Source organism: Rutidosis leptorrhynchoides, chromosome 2 (genome assembly GCF_046630445.1).
Source record: "Rutidosis leptorrhynchoides isolate AG116_Rl617_1_P2 chromosome 2, CSIRO_AGI_Rlap_v1, whole genome shotgun sequence".
NCBI lineage: Eukaryota > Viridiplantae > Streptophyta > Magnoliopsida > Asterales > Asteraceae > Rutidosis > Rutidosis leptorrhynchoides.
The window spans coordinates 303,272,361-303,282,623 of NC_092334.1; positions in this window are offsets into that span (position 1 = coordinate 303,272,361).

Here is a 10,263-nt window from a genome sequence, read left to right on the forward strand (position 1 = left end):
TTGGATTTCATCTAAAGGAATAGTGAGATCTTCTTTAGCAAAACATTTCTTCAAATTCGAGACGTGGAAAGTGTTATGTACAGCCGCGAGTTGTTGAGGTAACTCAAGTCGGTAAGCTACTGGTCCGACACGATCAATAATCTTGAATGGTCCAATATACCTTGGATTTTAATTTCCCTCGTTTACCAAATCGAACAACGCCTTTCCAAGGTGCAACTTTAAGCATGACCATCTCTCCAATTTCAAATTCTATATCTTTTCTTTTAATGTCAGCGTAGCTCTTTTGTCGACTTTGGGCGGTTTTCAACCGTTGTTGAATTTGGATGATCTTCTCGGTAGTTTCTTGTATAATCTCCGGACCCGTAATCTGTCTATCCCCCACTTCACTCCAACAAATCGGAGACCTGCACTTTCTACCATAAAGTGCTTCAAACGGCGCCATCTCAATGCTTGAATGGTAGCTGTTGTTGTAGGAAAATTCTGCTAACGGTAGATGTCGATCCCAACTGTTTCCGAAATCAATAACACATGCTCGTAGCATGTCTTCAAGCGTTTGTATCATCCTTTCGCTCTGCCCATCAGTTTGTGGATGATAGGCAGTACTCATGTCTAGACGAGTTCCTAATGCTTGCTGTAATGTCTGCCAGAATCTTGAAATAAATCTGCCATCCCTATCAGAGATAATAGAGATTGGTATTCCATGTCTGGATATGACTTCCTTCAAATACAGTCGTGCTAACTTCTCCATCTTGTCATCTTCTCTTATTGGCAGGAAGTGTGCTGATTTGGTGAGACGATCAACTATTACCCAAATAGTATCAAAACCACTTGCAGTCCTTGGCAATTTAGTGATGAAATCCATGGTAATGTTTTCCCATTTCCATTCTGGGATTTCGGGTTGTTGAAGTAGACCTGATGGTTTCTGATGCTCAGCTTTGACCTTAGAACACGTCAAACATTCTCCTACGTATTTAGCAACATCGGCTTTCATACCCGGCCACCAAAAATATTTCCTGAGATCCTTGTACATCTTCCCCGTTCCAGGATGTATTGAGTATGTGGTTTTATGAGCTTCTCTAAGTACCATTTCTCTCATATCTCCAAATTTTGGTACCCAAATCCTTTCAGCCCTATACCGGGTTCCGTCTTCCCGAATATTAAGATGCTTCTCCGATCCTTTGGGTATTTCATCCTTTAAATTTCCCTCTTTTAAAACTCCTTGTTGCGCCTCCTTTATTTGAGTAGTAAGGTTATTATGAATCATTATATTCATAGATTTTACTCGAATGGGTTCTCTGTCCTTCCTGCTCAAGGCATCGGCTACCACATTTGCCTTCTCCGGGTGGTAACGAATCTCAAAGTCGTAATCATTCAATAATTCAATCCACCTACGCTGCCTCATATTCAGTTGTTTCTGGTTAAATATGTGTTGAAGACTTTTGTGGTCGGTATATATAATACTTTTGACCCCATATAAGTAGTGCCTCCAAGTCTTTAATGCAAAAACAACCGCGCCTAATTCCAAATCATGCGTCGTATAATTTTGTTCGTGAATCTTCAATTGTCTAGACGCATAAGCAATCACCTTCGTTCGTTGCATTAATACACAACCGAGACCTTGCTTTGATGCATCACAATAAATCACAAAATCATCATTCCCTTCAGGCAATGACAATATAGGTGCCGTAGTTAGCTTTTTCTTCAATAACTGAAACGCTTTCTCTTGTTCATCATTCCATTCAAATTTCTTCCCTTTATGCGTTAATGCAGTCAAGGGTTTTGCTATTCTGGAAAAGTCTTGGATGAACCTTCTGTAGTAACCAGCTAGTCCTAAAAACTGGCGTATGTGTTTCGGAGTTTTCGGGGTTTCCCACTTTTCAACAGTTTCTATCTTTGCCGGATCCACCTTAATACCTTCTTTGTTCACTATGTGACCGAGGAATTGAACTTCTTCCAACCAAAATGCACACTTTGAAAACTTAGCGTACAATTCTTCCTTCCTCAATACTTCTAACACCTTTCTCAAATGTTCACCGTGTTCTTGGTCATTCTTTGAGTAAATAAGTATGTCATCAATGAAAACAATGACAAACTTGTCAAGGTATGGTCCACACACTCGGTTCATAAGGTCCATGAACACAGCTGGTGCATTAGTTAAACCAAACGGCATGACCATAAACTCGTAATGACCGTAACGTGTTCTGAAAGCAGTCTTTGGAATATCATCTTCTTTCACCCGCATTTGATGATACCCGGAACGTAAGTCAATCTTTGAATAAACAGACGAGCCTTGTAGTTGATCAAATAAGTCATCGATTCTCGGTAGTGGGTAGCGGTTCTTGATGGTAAGTTTGTTCAACTCTCGGTAGTCGATACACAACCTGAATGTACCATCTTTCTTCTTGACAAACAAAACAGGAGCTCCCCATGGTGATGTGCTTGGTCGAATGAAACCACGCTCTAAAAGTTCTTGTAATTGGCTTTGCAGTTCTTTCATCTCGCTGGGTGCGAGTCTGTAAGGAGCACGAGCTATTGGTGCAGCTCCTGGTACAAGATCTATTTGAAATTCAACGGATCGATGTGGGGGTAATCCCGGTAATTCTTTCGGAAATACATCGGGAAATTCTTTTGCAATGGGAACATCATTGATGCTCTTTTCTTCAGTTTGTACTTTCTCAACGTGTGCTAGAACAGCATAGCAACCTTTTCTTATTAGTTTTTGTGCCTTCAAATTACTAATAAGATGTAGCTTCGTGTTGCCCTTTTCTCCGTACACCATTAAGGGTTTTCCTTTTTCTCGTATAATGCGAATTGCATTTTTGTAACAAACGATCTCCGCTTTCACTTCTTTCAACCAGTCCATACCGATTATCACATCAAAACTCCCTAACTCTACTGGTATCAAATCAATCTTAAATGTTTCGCTAACCAGTTTAATTTCTCGATTCCGACTTATATTATCTGCTGAAATTAATTTACCATTTGCTAATTCGAGTAAAAATTTACTATCCAAAGGCGTCAATGGACAACTTAATTTAGCACAAAAATCTCTACTCATATAGCTTCTATCCGCACCCGAATCAAATAAAACGTAAGCAGATTTATTGTCAATAAGAAACGTACCCGTAACAAGCTCCGGGTCTTCCTGTGCCTCTACCGCATTAATATTGAAAACTCTTCCACGGCCTTGTCCATTCGTGTTCTCCTGGTTCGGGCAATTTTTAATAATGTGGCCCGGTTTTCCACATTTATAACAAACTACATTGGCATAACTTGCTCCGACACTACTTGCTCCGCCATTACTCGTTCCGACACCATTTGTTCCTTTCGTTCTATTAACCCCTGGTCCGTAGACCTCACACTTCGCCGCGCTATGACCATTTCTTTTACATTTGTTGCAAAATTTGGTGCAGAACCCCGAGTGATACTTTTCACACCTTTGGCATAGCTGCTTCTGATTGTTGTTGTTGCGGTTATTATTGTTGTTGGGATGATTGTTGTAGTTGCTGTTGCTGTTGTTGTTGTTGTTATTGTTGGGCCGTTTGTTGTAGTTGCGATTGATGTTGCGATTGTTGGGATAATTGTTGCGATTATTGTTGTAATTGCTGTTGTTGTTGTATTGGTGATTCTTATCACCGTTTTCCTCCCACTTTCTTTTGACTTGCTTCACATTGGCCTCTTCAGCAGTCTGTTCTTTAATTCTTTCTTCAATCTGGTTCACTAGTTTGTGAGCCATTCTACATGCCTGTTGTATAGAGGCGGGCTCGTGTGAACTTATATCTTCTTGGATTCTTTCCGGTAATCCTTTCACAAATGCGTCGATCTTCTCTTCCTCATCTTCGAATGCTCCCGGACACAATAGGCACAATTCTGTGAATCGTCTTTCGTACGTGGTAATATCAAATCCTTGGGTTCGTAACCCTCTAAGTTCTGTCTTGAGCTTATTGACCTCGGTTCTGGGATGGTACTTCTCGTTCATCAAGTGCTTGAATGCTGACCACGGTAGTGCGTACGCATCGTCTTGTCCCACTTGCTCTAGATAGGTATTCCACCATGTTAACGCAGAACCTGTGAAGGTATGCGTAGCGTACTTCACTTTGTCCTCTTCAGTACACTTACTTATGGCAAACACCGATTCGACCTTCTCGGTCCACCGTTTCAATCCGATCGGTCCTTCGGTTCCATCAAATTCCAAAGGTTTGCAGGCAGTGAATTCTTTGTAGGTGCATCCTACACGATTTCCTGTACTGCTAGATCCAAGGTTATTGTTGGTATGTAGCGCAGCCTGTACTGCAGCTATGTTTGAAGCTAGAAAAGTACGGAATTCCTCTTCATTCATATTCACGGTGTGTCGAGTAGTCGGTGCCATTTCCTTCAAAATAGTCAAATGGAACAAGTTAATCATACAGAATATTAAGAGTAGTTAATAGTATTTCGTAGCATAATATGAACTCATTTATAAAAGCTTTTTCTTCATATTAGCGTTTTATAAGTTTAAATTCGGGTAGTACCTACCCGTTAAGTTCATACTTAGTAGCTAATATACAATTCAACTACTACAATTCTATATGAAAAACTGATTATAATAATATTTCGCGTTCAAACTTTTATACAATATTTTACAAACTTACAATACCGCTTATTTTACATAAAGCATGAAATATAGCACACAATAACTTTGATACAAGATAGTTGTGAAGATAATTCTAGCTAGTACACAAGTCGTTCAGCAAAGGCAATAAAGACACGTAATTCATACGTCCAGAAACAAGTCATGCATTCTGGTTTTACTAGGACTACTTCCCATCCTTGGTCTTGTGCAACATAACCGTTATGGCTGTTGATAAGACAGCGTGTTGTAACGTCGTCAAAGGGACGAGGGTTACGTAATGTCCAACAGTCCCGTAATAATCTAAAAACCTCATTTCTTACCCCAATTACCGACTCCGTCACTTGTGGAAACGTTTTGTTTAATAGTTGTAGCCCGATGTTCTTGTTCTCACTTTGGTGAGAAGCGAACATTACTAATCCGTAAGCATAACATGCTTCTTTATGTTGCATGCTAGCCGCTTTTTCTAAATCACGAAGTCCAATATTCGGATATATTGAGTCAAAATAATTTCTTAACCCGTTGCGTAAAATAGCATTTGGGTTCCCCGCAATATATGCGTCAAAGTAAACACATCGTAACTTATGGGTTTCCCAATGTGATATCCCCCATCTTTCAAACGAAAGTCTCTTATAAACCAAGACATTCTTGGAACGTTCTTCGAATGTCTTACAAACTGATCTCGCCTTAAATAGTTGTGCCGAGGAATTCTGGCCGACTCTAGACAAGATTTCATCAATCATGTCTCCGGGTAGGCCTCTTAAAATATTGGGTTGTCTATCCATTTTGTGTTTTTAAACTGTAAAATAGACAAGAGTTAGATTCATAAAAAAATACTTATTAATACAAGCAATTTTTACATATATCATAAAGCATAAGAACACTATATTACATATATTACACCACACGAATACAACTATCTTATTCCGACTCGCTCGTTTCTTCTTCTACGGTTTTGGTTCGTTTTGCCAAGTTTCTAGGGATATATGATGTTCCCCTAATACGAGCCGTCGTTGTCCACATTGGTTTAGAAAAACCTGGTGGTTTAGAGGTTCCCGGGTCATTGTTACAACTTAAGAACTTCGGGGGTTGACGATACATATAAAGTTCATCGGGGTTGGAATTAGATTTCTCTATTTTTATGCCCTTTCCCTTATTATTTTCTTTTGCCTTTTTAAATTCAGTTGGGGTAATTTCTATAACATCATTGGAATTCTCGTCGGAATCCGATTCATCGGAGAATTGGTAATCCTCCCAATATTTTGCTTCCATGGCGGAAACACCATTGACCATAATTAACCTTGGTCGGTTGGTTGAGGATTCTATTTTACTTAACCGTTTTATTATTTCCCCCACCGGTTCCGATTTTTCTTCCGGTTCCGATTCTTCGTCCGGTTCCGATTCTTCTTCCGGTTCCGACTCTTCTTCCGGTTCCTCTTCGGGAACTTGTGAATCAGTCCATGAATCATTCCAATTTACATTTGACTCTTCATTATTATTAGGTGAGTCAATGGGACTTGTTCTAGAGGTAGACATCTATCACATAATATCAAACACGGTAAGAAATTAATATATCACATAATATTCATATGTTAAAAATATATAGTTTCCAACAAAAATGTTAAGCAATCATTTTTAAAGAAAACACGGTCGAAGTCCAGAATCACTAATGCATCCTAACAAACTCGATAAGACACACTAATGCAAATTTTCTGGTTCTCTAAGACCAACGCTCGGATACCAACTGAAATGTCCCGTTCTTATTGATTAAAAACGTTCCATATTAATTGATTTCGTTGCGAGGTTTTGACCTCTATATGAGACGTTTTTCAAAGACTGCATTCATTTTTAAAACAAACCATAACCTTTATTTCATAGATAAAGGTTTTAAAAAGCTTTACGTAGATTATCAAATAATGATAATCTAAAATATCCTGTTTACACACGACCATTACATAATGGTTTACAATACAAATATGTTACAACAAAATAAGTTTCTTGAATGCAGTTTTTACACAATATCATACAAGCATGGACTCCAAATCTCGTCCTTATTTAACAATGCGACAGCGGAAGCTCTTAATAATCACCTGAGAATAAACATGCTTAAAACGTCAACAAAAATGTTGGTGAGTTATAGGTTTAACCTATATATATCAAATCATAATAATAGACCACAAGATTTCATATTTCAATACACATCCCATACATAGAGATAAAAATCATTCATATGGTGAACACCTGGTAACCGACATTAACAAGATGCATATATAAGAATATCCCCATCATTCCGGGACACCCTTCGGATATGATATAAATTTCGAAGTACTAAAGCATCCGGTACTTTGGATGGGGCTTGTTGGGCCCGATAGATCTATCTTTAGGATTCGCGTCAATTAGGGTGTCTGTTCCCTAATTCTTAGATTACCAGACTTAATAAAAAGGGGCATATTCGATTTCGATAATTCAACCATAGAATGTAGTTTCACGTACTTGTGTCTATTTTGTAAATCATTTATAAAACCTGCATGTATTCTCATCCCAAAAATATTAGATTTTAAAATTGGGACTATAACTCACTTTCACAGATTTTTACTTCGTCGGGAAGTAAGACTTGGCCACTGGTTAATTCACGAACCTATAACAATATATACATATATATCAAAGTATGTTCAAAATATATTTACAACACTTTTTATATATTTTGATGTTTTAAGTTTATTAAGTCAGCTGTCCTCGTTAGTAACCTACAACTAGTTGTCCACAGTTAGATGTACAGAAATAAATCGATAAATATTATCTTGAATCAATCCACGACCCAGTGTATACGTATCTCAGTATTGATCACAACTCAAACTATATATATTTTGGAATCAACCTCAACCCTGTATAGCTAACTCCAACATTCACATATAGAGTGTCTATGGTTGTTCCGAAATATATATAGATGTGTCGACATGATAGGTCGAAACATTGTATACGTGTCTATGGTATCTCAAGATTACATAATATACAATACAAGTTGATTAAGTTATGGTTGGAATAGATTTGTTACCAATTTTCACGTAGCTAAAATGAGAAAAATTATCAAATCTTGTTTTACCCATAACTTCTTCATTTTAAATCCGTTTTGAGTGAATCAAATTGCTATGGTTTCATATTGAACTCTATTTTATGAATCTAAACAGAAAAGTATAGGTTTAAAGTCGGAAAAATAAGTTACAAGTCGTTTTTGTAAAGGTAGTCATTTCAGTCGAAAGAACGACGTCTAGATGACCATTTTAGAAAACATACTTCCACTTTGAGTTTAACCATAATTTTTGGATATAGTTTCATGTTCATAATAAAAATCATTTTCTCTGAATAACAACTTTTAAATCAAAGTTTATCATAGTTTTTAATTAACTAACCCAAAACAGCCCGCGGTGTTACTACGACGGCGTAAATCCGGTTTTACGGTGTTTTTCGTGTTTCCAGGTTTTAAATCATTAAGTTAGCATATCATATAGATATAGAACATGTGTTTAGTTGATTTTAAAAGTCAAGTTAGAAGGATTAACTTTTGTTTGCGAACAAGTTTAGAATTAACTAAACTATGTTCTAGTGATTACAAGTTTAAACCTTCGAATAAGATAGCTTTATATGTATGAATCGAATGATGTTATGAACATCATTACTACCTTAAGTTCCTTGGATAAACCTACTGGAAAAGAGAAAAATGGATCTAGCTTCAATGGATCTTTGGATGGCTCGAAGTTCTTGAAGCAGAATCATGACACGAAAACAAGTTCAAGTAAGATCATCACTTGAAATAAGATTGTTATAGTTATAGAAATTGAACCAAAGTTTGAATATGATTATTACCTTGTATTAGAATGATAACCTACTGTAAGAAACAAAGATTTCTTGAGGTTGGATGATCACCTTACAAGATTGGAAGTGAGCTAGCAAACTTGAAAGTATTCTTGATTTTATGAAACTAGAACTTTTAGAATTTACGAAGAACACTTAGAACTTGAAGATAGAACTTGAGAGAGATCAATTAGATGAAGAAAATTGAAGAATGAAAGTGTTTGTAGGTGTTTTTGGTCGTTGGTGTATGGATTAGATATAAAGGATATGTAATTTTGTTTTCATGTAAATAAGTCATGAATGATTACTCATATTTTTGTAATTTTATGAGATATTTCATGCTAGTTTCCAAATGATGGTTCCCACATGTGTTAGGTGACTCACATTGGCTGCTAAGAGCTGATCATTGGAGTGTATATACCAATAGTACATACATCTAAAAGCTGTGTATTGTACGAGTACGAATACGGGTGCATACGAGTAGAATTGTTGATGAAACTGAACGAGGATGTAATTGTAAGCATTTTTGTTAAGTAGAAGTATTTTGATAAGTGTATTGAAGTCTTTCAAAAGTGTATAAATACATATTAAAACACTACATGTATATACATTTTAACTGAGTCGTTAAGTCATCGTTAGTCGTTACATGTAAGTGTTGTTTTGAAACCTTTAGGTTAACGATCTTGTTAAATGTTGTTAACCCAATGTTTATAATATCAAATGAGATTTTAAATTATTATATTATCATGATATTATCATGTATGAATATCTCTTAATATGATATATATACATTAAATGTCTTTACAACGATAATCGTTACATATATGTCTCGTTTAAAAATCATTAAGTTAGTAGTCTTGTTTTTACATATGTAGTTCATTGTTAATATACTTAATGATATGTTTACTTATCATAGTATCATGTTAACTATATATATATCCATATATATGTCATCATATAGTTTTTACAAGTTTTAACGTTCGTGAATCACCGGTCAACTTGGGTGGTCAATTGTCTATATGAAACATATTTCAATTAATCAAGTCTTAACAAGTTTGATTGCTTAACATGTTGGAAACATTTAATCATGTAAATATTAATCTCAATTAATATATATAAACATGGAAAAGTTCGGGTCACTACAACTGCTGAACAATTAGCATTCATAGTAACAGCCGAGAGTTCTTCCATTTTCTTTCTATTTGAGATTAGATCTTTCAAGAATTTAGCATATCTTGGCATTCCTGAAATCACATCAATGAAATGAAGATTTACATTTATCTGTTTAAACATATCCAAGAATTTGGATTGCTCGGCTTCAAGTTTCTCTTTCTTCATTTTACTCGGGTAAGGAAGTGGTGGTTGGTATGGTTTAACATAAGGTTTATCCTTAACTGTGTTATTTTCATTAACCTTCTCAACTACCGGTTCTTTTTCCTTATCTTGATCAGGTTGTGGTTCTTGTGGAGTAGGAATAGTTTCATCAGAAGTTACAGATATTTCAGGTGGTTTAAGTGTTGTACCACTTCTTGTGGTAATGGCTTTAGCTGTTTCATTTCGGGGGTTAGCATTTGTATCACTAGGTAGACTTCCCGGTTTTCTTTCACCTATTAACCTTGCTAGGTTACTCACTTCTTGTTCCAGATTTTGAATAGAAGCTTGTTGATTTCTAAATGCTTGAGCATTTTGTTCATTGGTTTGTTTCTAAGATGTGAAAAACTGCGTTTGAGTTTCAACTAACTTCGTCATCATATCTTCTAAATTTGGCTTTTTATCATCGGTTTGTTGTGGTGGTTTGTTTT